General features: G+C 43.4%; 1 protein-coding gene across 1 annotated transcript in view; it reads left to right on the forward strand.

Annotated features, from left to right (window-relative positions):
• Nucleotides 1-13,339, forward strand: part of LOC311141530 (protein FAM222A-like) — a 78,477-nt gene that overhangs the window by 28,049 nt on the left and 37,089 nt on the right. The gene's annotated exons all lie outside the window — the stretch shown is intronic.

Here is a 13,339-nt window from a genome sequence, read left to right on the forward strand (position 1 = left end):
ACCTCCTTCCATCAGCAAGGGCATTGAAGATGATATGTGGCTGGGACTTTCAGCATGACAATGATCCCAAACACACCGCCCGGGCAACGAAGGAGTGGCTTCGTAAGAAGCATTTCAAGGTCCTGGAGTGGCCTAGCCAGTCTCCAGATCTCAACCCCATAGAAAATCTTTGGAGGGAGTTGAAAGTCCGTGTTGCCCAGTGACAGCCCCAAAACATCACTGCTCTAGAGGAGATCTGCATGGAGGAATGGGCCAAAATACCAGCAACAGTGTGTGTGAACCTTGTGAAGACTTACAGAAAACGTTTGACCTGTGTCATTGCCAACAAAGGGTACCAAATGCTTATTTTCCACCATAATTTGCAAATAAATTCATTAAAAATCCTACAATGTGATTATCTGGATTTTTTTTTCTCATTTTGTCTGTCATAGTTGACGTGTACCTATGATGAAAATTACAGGCCTCTCTCATCTTTTTAAGTGGGAGAACTTGCACAATTGGTGGCTGACTAAATACTTTTTTCCCCCACTGTATGTGTGTATGTTGAAGAGGGTGGGGCTTAAGCTGCATCCCTGTCTCAGCCCACAGCCCTGTGGAAAGAAATGTGTGTATTTTTTGCCAATTTTAACCGCACACTTGTTGTTTATGTACATTTTTTTTTTTTTTATAATGTCGTATGTTTTTCCCCCAACACCACTTTCCATCAATTTGTATAGCAGACCCTCATGCCAAATTGAGTCAAAAGCTTTTTTGAAATCAACAAAGCATGAGAAGACTTTGCCTTTGTTTTGGTTTGTTTGTTTGTCAATTAGGGTGTGCAGGGTGAATACGTGTTCTGTTGTACGGTAATTTGGTAAAAAGCCAATTTGACATTTGCTCAGTACATTGTTTTCACTGAGAAATGTACGAGTCTGCTGTTAATGATAATGCAAAGGATTTTCTCTCTCGCTCTCTCTCTCTAGCTTGCTTTCTCTCTCTCTAGCTCTCTCTCTAGCTGTCTCTCTCTAGCTCTCTCTCTCGCTCTCTGTCACTCTCTCTTTCCTATCTCTCTCAAAGAAAGAGGCTAACTCTTTTCCAATCTGACATGCCCCCCTCTCCCCCAGGGAACAAAACTTCTCCAAATCCTTGAGAAGGAAGAGATGGACTAATAATCAGTCATCCCCAGCCGCTCTCACTCCACGATTGCTTACCCCAACGGTTCATCTTACCGCACACTCGTTCTCTTCGATTTGTCTTAGATCTCACTGTTTTGTGAGTCTGAGACAGACAAGTCTACCGGTCATATTGGTCTCCATATCTCCTGGTTCCATGGGAACAGCTTGGTGGCGTTTCCGTGCCGTCTGTAGCCAGCAGGTGATTAAGATAAACGTGCATTAGGTCTCCCCTCCCTCACCGTCCAATAGGATTGTCTCTCGTAGCGCAAGCAGCTCGGCTTTGCTCGGTCAGGGCCAGCTTTGAGAAGGAGCACGATGACAACAGCTGGACACTTGAGCATTACAAGGTAGAGGGAGGACTGTTGAGATCCTTGGGTCTAAAAACGTGACTGAGTGTGTGTGTGTGTGTGTGTGTGCGTGCGTGGAGGAAAACACCTGCTAGGTTTCTGACTGTGTTTTGCTGTGTGCTCATTGCCACATAGTAGGGACCTGAAATCCAACAACACAAAAGTAAATTTGTCTGTCATCTGTCAGTTTTTTATTGAATGCAATCAGTGTCAATATTTAAACTGTGGACTGTTTGATTATCCCGAAGAGGGCCTCATCCCTGCACCACTGAACATTTGATATGTGACTCCCTCCAATCAGAGACCCTGCACTTGTGCTTTGTACCAATGAGAATTGGGGTCACCTTAGTACTAACACAGAGTTGTGTTGTTCAGATTTAAACATGAAGGAGAGAAGGAAAGGCATCACATTGTTTGTTTTTAATTATATTCCATTAATATATTGACCAGCACACACATATTTCCAGACGTACATACAGTATTTTCAAACGGGAGCATTTTGTTTGCGTGTGACGTGTGGGTGCTCTTTAGGTCGTCCTCTGTTCATCTGCGTTTGATTTCTTCCTAAAATGACGTTGTCTTCTCTTTGATCTGTTGGAGCCAAGCTGAGAAACGACGGCACCAACGAACAAAACGGCGAAAGACGACGCTCTTTTCAAAATTCAAACGGAGCAGCGTGGGGGAGGTGGCAGTAGAATAGACCGTTGTTTGGTTGTTGTTGTTACTCCATGAATAGATCTATCTGTGACACAATTTCAGAGTGTGACCCTGGGATACACTCTGTGGGTTTTTTAAGACTAGGTTTGGAGACGAGGCCTTGAGAACAGTATGATAGAGTTTTACTGAAAGATAATCAGTTCCATAACTAAGTCTAGTAAAAGCCCTCTAGGCATAATTTTAAAGTTAGCTTAGCTTTAAACAAAAATCTAGCTATTTTTTTTAAATAATGTATTTTAAGAATAAAGAAAATGTAAGCTGATTTGGATGTTAAGTCCTACTTCAGGAGCGGCTGTCTTAGCATGTAGTCAGTTAGCGGTGTAGTCTATAGAGCAACCCAGTGACTCACTGACATGTCAAGAGCTGGAGACATCATGGGGGCCGTTACAGGAAAGTCACTTCTTTGCCGTGGACCACAGAGACTAAATGCAGACTTGCTCCGGTTTCCTCCGTTGTCTCTGACAGACTCCACTTTCGCTTTCATTTCCCACAGGGCAACAGCAGCACCTATAACTGTATTTATTTGTCATACATATACTGTAATACAGGGCTTGTTGCTTGGTCAGAGTGTCACAGTTGACTCATTTGGGTGGCCTTTTATTGGGCATTAATGACCACTAGCCCTGTGCTGGTGCAGCAATTGGCCCAGAACTCAATTGCTATGACATGCTTGACATTAGATTAGTGTATGCAGGTGTGTAGATGACCGTTTACTCTCTGCGATTGGACTGACAGCATCTCGTGACTGATAAACTGAAGCTGACTGGAATATGGAACCAAAAGAGTACCGCTTTATTTTATTTGACAGCCCAGTTTTAGCTGGTACTTAGCATGGCATTATCTAACAAACTAGGCTGTGTGGTGACAATGGCTACTTTCTGGTAGGCATACTTACTTCAGAGGTAAGGTTTTCTAATTATTATCATACTGTATTACCATCAATAGTAACAATGAAGTTAATGCATCCTGCTGTGCCATCCTCCTTACATGTTATAGAAAATAATGTGTCGACTTCCAAATGGTTCCTGTAGCCTTTAGAACACAATGGCCTAATGTTGGTCTAGAGATTGGTTCTGCTGGTGTTTTGGGCTGTGTAGGACTGTTGGGTATATAGACTGTGTTGTTATAGGGTCTCTTGTTTGTGGAGCTGTGGGGGTTTGTTAACAATGCTTTATTTAATGTCCCAGCGAGCCTGCCTGTCAGCAAATGTCCTCTCAGGATGTGTGTGTGTGTGTTTATACTTGTGTGTGTCTGTGATCTGTGGGAGTCTCTCCTTTTTTGTGTTTGTCTGTAGCTGTCCTATTGTGTGCTCTATCCACCGTAGAGTGTGTGTGTGTGTGTGTGTGTATAATTCTGTGTGTGGAGGAAAGTTAAGGGGAAGGGGGGTTACTGCCAGCCACTCCTAATGCGGCCTTTCATTCTCCGTCCATTCATGTGGCGGTATGGTGGGAGAGAGAAAGACAGAGGGGTTAGAAGGAGAGGGAGAGAGGGGAGCTAGGAGATTAGGGGGTAGAGGCAGTGCCTTGTTAAAGGAAAAGAAAGGGCTTTGAGTGTGTCTATTGGATTAACTTGTTTGGGCTGATTAACAGGGGAGACACAGCAGCTTGTTAAAAGCGCTGCATGGGGCGTCCCACAGTGAGCCGGTGGGTCACCATTCAATTAGGCCCCGCCCTGTTTAGTAAGCAGGCCCACTACCAGCCAGCCAGCCAGCCACTAGGCTCCCTGACCAGGCCTGCTATGGTGGATGAGGAGAGGGGTCACCACCAGGGCTGCACGCACACACACACACAAACACACACACATGCACAGACAGATTGACAGAGAGACGCAAACACAAACTGACACACACACACACTACTCATACATTCCTACAATGGCTTCCACTGTTGGAGCGTGAGCGGCCCTTTTCTCGGATTGCTCTCCCCACCTGGCTGGATGCCTATCTAGACAGGGAGAGACATCTCCTGTGATCAATGCGCCACTTTAACAACCTTTAAACTAAGAGAATACCCCCTTTCCACCAGCACACAGTCTCTTTATTCCAGTTTATTCCCTCCTCTCCAGAGATGGATCTTCCACCCCCATTCCTAACCCTGCGGCAGTGGAGATGGCAGAAGGGGGGCAGGGGCCAATACTCCTGGCTTTGGACTTCTCCTCTCTTTGGTGTAATAAAATAACTGTGTGTGGACTTGATTAGCGAATAGGGTGCGGGTGGTTTCTGGGGGAGTATGTGCATGTGCACTAGCAGTACCTTCAGGAGTGGTTAACCCAAACTTGCTCCCATGCAGACACAATCTGTTTTTAGGTTGTTAAAGGATGGGTCATTGTGAGTGCATAGATTTGTTTGGGTTTTTTGTTCAATTTTATTTCCTGCCACTGATGGACATCTGTTTAGGATTAGAATAGGTGAAGAGGAGGGGATGAACGGACGGCGGGGACGTGACAAACAAGTCAGACTTCCTCCTCTCCTCTCAAAGTTAAGGCAGTAATAGGAGAAAATTGGTTCTTGGAATGGAATGGAAGAGGAAAGCGGTCTCTCTGAGAGCAAGATAATGACTCAGAATACATTTGGCAGAATAATGGAGGGGTAGTTACACCATTGTCTTTCATTTTAGGAGAGGGAGGGAGGGGGAGAGGAAATATGGAGGCATTCCCCATGAGGACGGTCTTTGGTCTCTATCTATGCTTTGTGCACCCCCCCCCCCCTACACCCCAACACCCCCCTGAACCACTAGCCTTTAAGAAATGGGCTGTGAGGGAGGCTTGTTGTGAAATTAGTATCTTCACAGAGAGGACACAGAGATAGGCTTTTAGCCTGTGAATGGCCAGTAATGAGCTCAAAGTGCCTGTGTGTTTGGGCCAGGCCTGCCTCTGTGAGCGGAAATTGTACTGCATACTAGTGGGCTTTTCTGGGGCACCTGGCGGGGATAAAGAGTGCTCTTCTTTTTCCAACCCCTTTTGTGTGTGTGCACATATTGAAATCAATAGGTCTTCTTTGACTATGCATACAGCACACGTTTGGCTTCAGTTGGTACACTATTTGTTAAAACAATTTGTCAAACAGATCCCCAGTAAGGTTCCATTTGAAATATTGATTAATTTGGTTGGTTGGATTGAGTGTTTTCAGAACTTTCTTTTTGTCTTTCAATCTGTGCATTTAAAATATATATTTTCTCTTAACTGTTTAGACCCCAATATAATTATAGAATGCTGCTGTAGATTACTGAGAATGTTCTAGATAAAGCAAATTCTCACATTTCAAACAAAAAGACATGGCTCAAAAACAACGAACAAATGACAATTACAAGTTAACTTAGTTTTTAAAGAGCACAACCTCTTCTTTAATGTGACCCCACATTCATGTCAATAGGAATAACACTCATTTTGTCTTCCATTGTGTAAAGACACTCACTATCAAAAAACAACTAACACTCAACAAAAAAAAACTAAATTGGACTAAATTACTCACTCAAAATGTACCAAGTATAATATATTATACTTATAAATATTATTTACATAAATATTACATATTATCCAAAATGTTATAGTGGACAATATTCAGAAAGTATCTCAAACCCACACAAAGTAAGCTATTTGACTGACAACGATTCTTATTTCTGTAGAAATGCAAACAACTATTCAGAGACTATTTCAAAATGTAGGTAACCTCTCTCAATAAGATTTAGTACAGACCAGGCCTGACACAAAATGTAGAAATAGTAGCCTACTTTGACAACAATTCAGTGAATGCAACAAGTATTAGATAGAAACAGATGTAGAGAGAAGACACAAAACACAACTGTTCAGAGACTATTTTAAAAAGTACACAATTTCCCTAAAAGATTTGTAGGACAAATTCATATTTCACACTGTCACTTTAGTGTTTGCATTTAGCCTACAACATGTTATGGAACTTCTGGGAGCACTGCCCCATCCTGAAAAGTGGCACAGAACACCCAAAGGAGGTTTCTATACATCCCCCACCCTTTGCCCTGCGTCCCCTCTGGATGCACACCCCACATCCTCTCTTCCACCATTTTCTGTCTGTGCGTCCAACATTGTAATAGCTCCTCAGTTGGTCAAGATGGTCAACCCCGCCCATTTTCTTGTTGTAATCCATTACAAGCTCTGGAACAGATATAAGTTCCTACCACTTTTAAAAACAATTTCAAAACCCCTGCCAATGTCAATTTAGTCACAGGTTGTGTGGTACAAGGGTGAATGGTGGGACTTGGGGCAGGTTCACTCCATGGAAACGTAGGCTCTGCTCTCAGGTGTGTTCTCCCTCTTCCCCTCCTCTGCTTCCTCCACTCTCCTCTCCCTCCTCTTCACTCTCCTCTTCTTCTCTCCCTCCATTCTCCTCTCCCTCCTCTTCACTCTCCTCTTCCTCTCTCTCTCCCTCTTCACTCTCCCTCTTCCTCTCTCCCTCCACTCTCCTCTTTCCGTCTTCACTCTCCTCTTCCTCTCTCCCTCCCTCCCTCCACTCCACTCTCCTCTCCTTCACTCTCCCTCCACTCTGCTCTCGCTCCACATCTCTATCCCTCCAATCATCTCTAACTCCTCTTCCTCCCTGCATTTTTCTGCTGAGCCCTGACTCTCCACATCACTTCCTTCGCTTTCACTGACCTAGAGGAACAGAGGGAGGGGAGAGGAGAGGAGCAACAAATAGGATATAATTGTGGTCAGGAACATAATCTCTCTCTCCCTCGCACACTGTCTCCCTCTTCCTTCCCCTCTTTTTTTCTCAACCATACACATACTCTCTTCCTAATGGGTTTTCCATAATAAATTGTGTGAAACAGTGACATGCCTCCCATTTCCTCTCGCTCTCTCTCAACTTGCTTTCTTGCCTGACAGACAAACTACGGAGTTTGCCAATGTTAGCTGATTAGTTACAAAGCTGGGACAGTTTCCAAATGAATTGCATCGATAGAAACAGGACAAAACAAGCAACTTGTTTGCTGGCTAACAAATATCCAACTCATCATATGAGCTCCACTGTGTGGGCATCTACCCTAACATGACGGCTAAGCTGTCAAATAATAGGAAAATTAGGCTTTGTAAAGCCTATGAATATCTGCTCCTAGCAAACATGACAAACCATAACCTAAGACCAACAGATAAACACAAATCACTCTAGCCTTCATTTCGGTGGCTAGTTAGATGGTGGTCTATATGGCTAGCTAGTGAAAGTGACAGCTGAGGTTGACGCTTCGTGAGTGCAGCCCAAATGTACCGCTACACAACTTTTGCATGAGACTAACTAGTTAGCGAGCTATAGCAAGCAGCTTGGGCCTTTTCCATATGAATTACATTGGTAGAAACAAGACAAAACAACGAACTAGTTAGCTGACTATATACAGCTTAACACACACTGCAACTATTTCATGAGACAGAGGGCAATCGTTCGAGCTCCACTGCTGATGTGCTCGCCTTTACCAACCAAGTTATCATGACAGGACTTGCTAATCTGAGAGCTATTCCCCAAGTTCAACAGCATCAAACATCGACAACACCAAACATATACAGTACCAGTCAAAAGTTTGGACACACCTACTCATTCAAGGGTTTTACTTTATTTTTACTATTTTCTACATTGTAGAATAATAGAGAAGACATCAAAACATTGAAATAACACATACAGTACCTTGCAAAAGTATTCATCCCCCGTGGCGTTTTTCCTATTTTCTTGCATTACAACCTGTAATTTAAATGGATTTTTATTTGGATTTCATGTAATGGACATACACAAAATAGTCAAAATTGGTGAAGTGAAATGAAAAAAATAACTTGTTTCAAAAAATTCAAAAAAATTCATAACGGAAAAGTGGTGCGTGCATATGTATTCACCCCCTTTGCTATGAAGCCCCTAAATAAGATCTGGGCAACCAATTACCTTCAGAAGTCACATAATTAGATTGCACACAGGTGGACTTTATTTAAGTGTCACACCATCGAGAGCATCCTGACTGGTTGCATCACCGCCTGGTATGGCAACTGTTTGGCCTCCGACCGCAAGGCACTACAGAGGGTAGTACGTACGGCCCAGTACATCACTGGGGCCAAGCTTCCTGCCATCCAGGACCTCTATACCAGGCGGTGTCAGAGGAAGGCCCTCAAAATTGTCAAAGACTCCAGCCACCCTAGTCATAGACTGTTCTCTCTGCTACCGCACGGCAAGCAGTACCGGAGTGCCAAGTCTAGGTCCAAAATACTTCTCAACAGCTTCTACCCCCAAGCCATAAGACTCCTGAACAGCTAATCATGGTTACCCGGACTATTTGCACTGCCCCCCCACCCCATCCTTTTTACGCTGCTGCTACTCTGTTAATTATTTATGCATAGTCACTTTAACTCTACCCACATGTACATATTACTTCAACTACCTCAACTAGCCGGTGCCCCCGCACATTGACTCTGCACCGGTACCCCCCTGTATATATAGCCTCCCTACTGTTATTTTATTTTACTTCTCCTCTTTTTTTTCTCAACACTTTTTTTGTTGTTGTTTTATTTTTACTTTTTTTGTTAAAAATAAATGCACTGTTGGTTAAGGGGTGTAAGTAAGCATTTCACTGTTGTATTTGGTGCATGTAACCAATACGATTTGATTTGATCTGTCACATGATCTCAGTATATATACACCTGTTCTGAAAGGCCCCAGAGTCTGCAACACCACTAAGCAAGGGGCACCACCAAGCAAGCGGCGCCATGAAGACCAAGGAGCTCTCCAAACAGGTCAGGGACAAAGTTGTGGAGAAGTACAGATCAGGGTTGGGTTATAAAAAAATATCTGAAACTTTGAACATCCCACGGAGCACCATTAAATCAATTGTAAAAAAAATTGAAAGAATATGGCACCACAACAAACCTGCCAAGAGAGGGCCGCCCACCAAAACTCACAGACCAGGCAAGGAGGGCATTAATCAGAGAGACCAAAGATAACCCTGAAAGAGCTGCAAAGCTCTACAGCAGAGATTGTGGTATATATTTACATTTTAGTCATTTAGCAGACGCTCTTATCCAGAGCGACTTACAGTTAGTGAATGCATAATTTTTATTTATTTTTCATACTGGCCCCCCATGGGAATCGAACCCACAACCCTGGCATGGAAAAACGCCATGCTCTACCAACTGAGCTACATCCCTGCCGGCCATTCCCTCCCCTCCCCTCCCCTACCCTGGACGACGCTGGACCAATTGTGCGCCACCCCATAGGTCTCCCAGTCACGACAGAGCCTGGATTCGAACCAGGATCTCTAGTGGCACAGCTAGCACTGTGATGCAGTGCCTTAGACCACTGCGCCACTCACCAGGTATGTGTCCATAGGACCACTTTAAGCCATATACTCCACAGAGCTGGGCTTTACTGAAGAGTAGCCAGATAAAAGCCATTGCTTAAAGAAAAAAATAAGCAAACACGTTTGGTGTTCGCCAAAAGGCATGTGGGAGACTCCCCAAACATATGGAAGAAGGTGCTCTGGTCAGATGAGACAAAAATGTAGCTTTTTGTCCAAAGAAAACGCAAGGTCTGGCGCAAACCCAAAACCTCTCATCACCCCGAGAACACCATCCCCACAGTGAAGCATGGTGTTGGCAGCATCATGCTGTGGGGATGTTTTTCATTGGCAGGGACTGGGAAACTGGTCAGAATTGAAGGAATGATGGATGGCGCTAAATACAGGGAAATTCTTGAGGGAAACCTGTTTCAGTCTTCCAAAGATTTGAGACTGGGACAGAGGTTCACCTTCCAGCAGGACAATGACCCTAAGCATACTGCTAAAGCAACACTTCAGTGGTTTAAGGGGAAACATTTTAAATGTCTTGGAATGGCCTAGTCTAAGCCCAGACCTCAATCCAATTGAGAATCTGTGGTATGACTTAAAGATTGCTGTACACCAGCGGAACCCATCCAACTTGAAGGAGCTGGAGCAGTTTTGCCTTGAAGAATGGGCAAAAGTCCCAGTGGCTAGATGTGCCAAGCTTATAGAGACATACCCCAAGAGACTTGCAGCTGTAATTGCTGCAAAAGGTGGCTCTACAAAGTATTGACTTTGGGGGGGGGGTGAATAGTTATGCACGCTCAAGTCTTCTGTTTTTTTGTCTTGTTTGTTTCACAAGAAAAAATATTTTGCATCTTCAAAGTGGTAGGCATGTTGTGCAAATCAAATTATACAAACCCCCAGAAAATAGGAAAAATGCCAAGGGGGGTGAATACTTTCACAAGCCACTATATGGAATCATGTAGTAACCAAAAAAGTGTTAAACAAATCAAAATATATTTTATATTTGAGATTCTTCAAATAGCCACCCTTTGTCTTGATGACAGCTTTTCACACTCTTGGTATTCTCCCAACCACCTGGAATGCTTTTCCAACAGTCTTGAAGGAGTTCCCACATATGCTGAGCGCTTGTTGGCTGCTTTTCCTTCACTCTGCGGTCCAACTCATCCCAAAAACATCTCAATTGTGTTGAGGTCGGGGGATTGTGGAGGCCAGGTCATCTGATGCAGCACTCCATCACTCTCCTTCTTGGTAAAATAGCCCTTACACAGCCTGGAGGTGTGTTGGGTCATTGTCCTGTTAAAAAACAAATGATAGTCCCACTAAGCCCAAACCAGATAGGATGGTGTATCGCAGCAGAATGCTGTGGTAGCCATGCTGGATAAGTGTGCCTTGAATTCAAAATAAATCACAGACAGTGTCACCAGCAAAGCACCCCCACACCATAACACCTCCTCCTCCATGCTTTACGGTGGGAACTACACATGCGGAGATCCATCCGTTCACCCGCACAATGACACGGTGGTTGGAACCAAAAATCTCAAATTTGGACTCCAGACCAAAGGACTAATTTCCACCGGTCTAATGTTCATTGCTCGTGTTTCTTGGCCCAAGCTGGTCTCTTCTTTTTATTGGTGTCATTTAGTAGTGGTTTCTTTGCAGGAATTTGACCATGAAGGCCTGATTCACACAGTCCCCTCTGAACAGTTGATGTTGAGATGTGTATGTGACTTGAACTCTGTGAAGCATTTATTTGGGCTGCAATTTCTGAGGCTGGTAACTAATGAATTTATCCTATGCAGCAGAGGTAACTCTGGGTCTTCCTTTCCTGTGGCGGTCCTCATGAGAGCCAGTTTCATCATAGCACTTGATGGTTTTTGCGACTGCACTTGAAGAAACATTCAAAGTTCTTGAAATGTTCAGTATTGACTGACCTTCATGTCTTAAAGTAATGATGGACTGTCATTTCTCTTTGCTTATTTGAGCTGTTCTTTCCATAATATGGACTTTTACCAAATAGGGCTATCTTCTGTATACCTTGTCACAACACAACTGATTGGCTCAAACACATTAAGAAGGAAAGAAATTCCACAAATTAACTTTTAAGAAGGCACACCTGTTAATTGAAATGCATTCCAGGTGACTACCTCATGAAGCTGGTTGAGAGAATGCCAAGAGTGTGCAAAGCTGTCATCAAGGCAAAGGGTGGCTATTTGAAGAATCTCAAATATAAAATATATTTTGATTTGTTTAACACTTTTTTGGGTTACTACACGATTCCATATGTGTTATTTCATAGTTTTGATGTCTTCACTATTATTCTACAATGTAGAAAATAGTAAAAATAAAGAAAAACCCTGGAATGAGTAGGTGTGTCCAAACTTTTGACTGGTACTGTATGTACTGTTTACTTACTTCACTGACCTCGACATCATCGCTTTTCAAAGTGCTAGGACATGTCAGAATCCGTGTGGAAGGCTACCCAAAACGTTTGACCCAAGTTAAACAATTTAAAGGCAATGCTACCAAATACTAATTGAGTGTATGTAAAATGCTGACCCACTGGGAATGTGATGAAAGAAATAAAAAGCTTAAATAAATCATTCTCTCTACTATTATTCTGACATTTCACATTCTTAAAATGTGGCGGCGCACAATTGGCCCAGCGTCGTCCAGAGTAGGGGAGGGAATGGCCGGCAGGGATGTAGCTCAGTTGGTAGAGCATTGATTCCCACGGGGGTCCAGTATGAAAAAATAAAATAATGTATGCACTCACTAACTGTAAGTCGCTCTGGATAAGAGCGTCTGCTAAATGACGTAAATGTAAAATAAAGTGGTGATCCTAACTGACCTAAAACAGGGAATTTTTACTAGGAATTGTGAAAAACTGAGTTTAAATGTATTTGGCTAAGGTGTATGTAAACTTCCGACTTCAATTGTGTTATTGTTAGAAAAACAAGGCCCTTCGTGGCCGCTATAGTAATTTAAAGAAAGGCCTTCGGCGGCCGCTATGGGTTCTAAAGAGTTAACGGTAGTCATTTACTCATTTTAATTCCTTTCTTTCATATCACAATTCTAATCTATAAAGCTACGTACTGGAGCGAAGGTGGCTAAATGTTCATCTAGTGATTCACCGGGAAAATGAAGAACGGGGACAGGCATTTGACAGGCGTGTGAGAAATAATTGTTCAATAATCCGCTGTGCATCACAGCGGGAGATGGCAGCGTTGACAGCCCCGGTGAAATATTTGCCTGCGCTCTTTTGTTTTCATATGTGAGACTGGCCCTGATGGAAATGATACTGTTTTTCTCTCCATGCATTCCCGTCAGGAGACTCCAGCAGCACACACAGTCACAGAGAGAAGCGAGAAATAGCTTTAAAGATCATAGACAATACTGTTTTAGATCTGCTTGAGGTTCTGACCTACTGTTTTACATTGTTTGGAAACTAAAAGGAGATGTGCAGAGTGTTAGTCTACATCTAATGAGAAGATGCAGTTTATACAGACAGTCAGTCTACATTATGTGAGGCATTTGCTTCTTTATGGTCATTAATTCAGCCCACGGTGCTTGTAATCACTCATCATTGTGTAATCCCTCATCATTATGTAATCCCTCATTGTGTTGGGTGATAGCGATATGTGACTGATGAATTCAATGTAACCCAATCTATGTGGATGAGGCTGCGCTGTGCTTGCTTGTGTGTTATGTGTCCAGTGTTTCCACTCTGATGGTCTTTTTGAGAGGCTCTGTTCCTCTAGCGGGGAGCTGGAGATTTCTAGCCTAGGGGAGATTGATTGGTGCCATCACTGGACCTGATGCACTGTTGGCACTCCCA

Source organism: Coregonus lavaretus (genome assembly GCF_964263955.1).
Source record: "Coregonus lavaretus genome assembly, chromosome: 14".
In the NCBI taxonomy this organism is placed as follows: Eukaryota; Metazoa; Chordata; class Actinopteri; order Salmoniformes; family Salmonidae; genus Coregonus; species Coregonus lavaretus.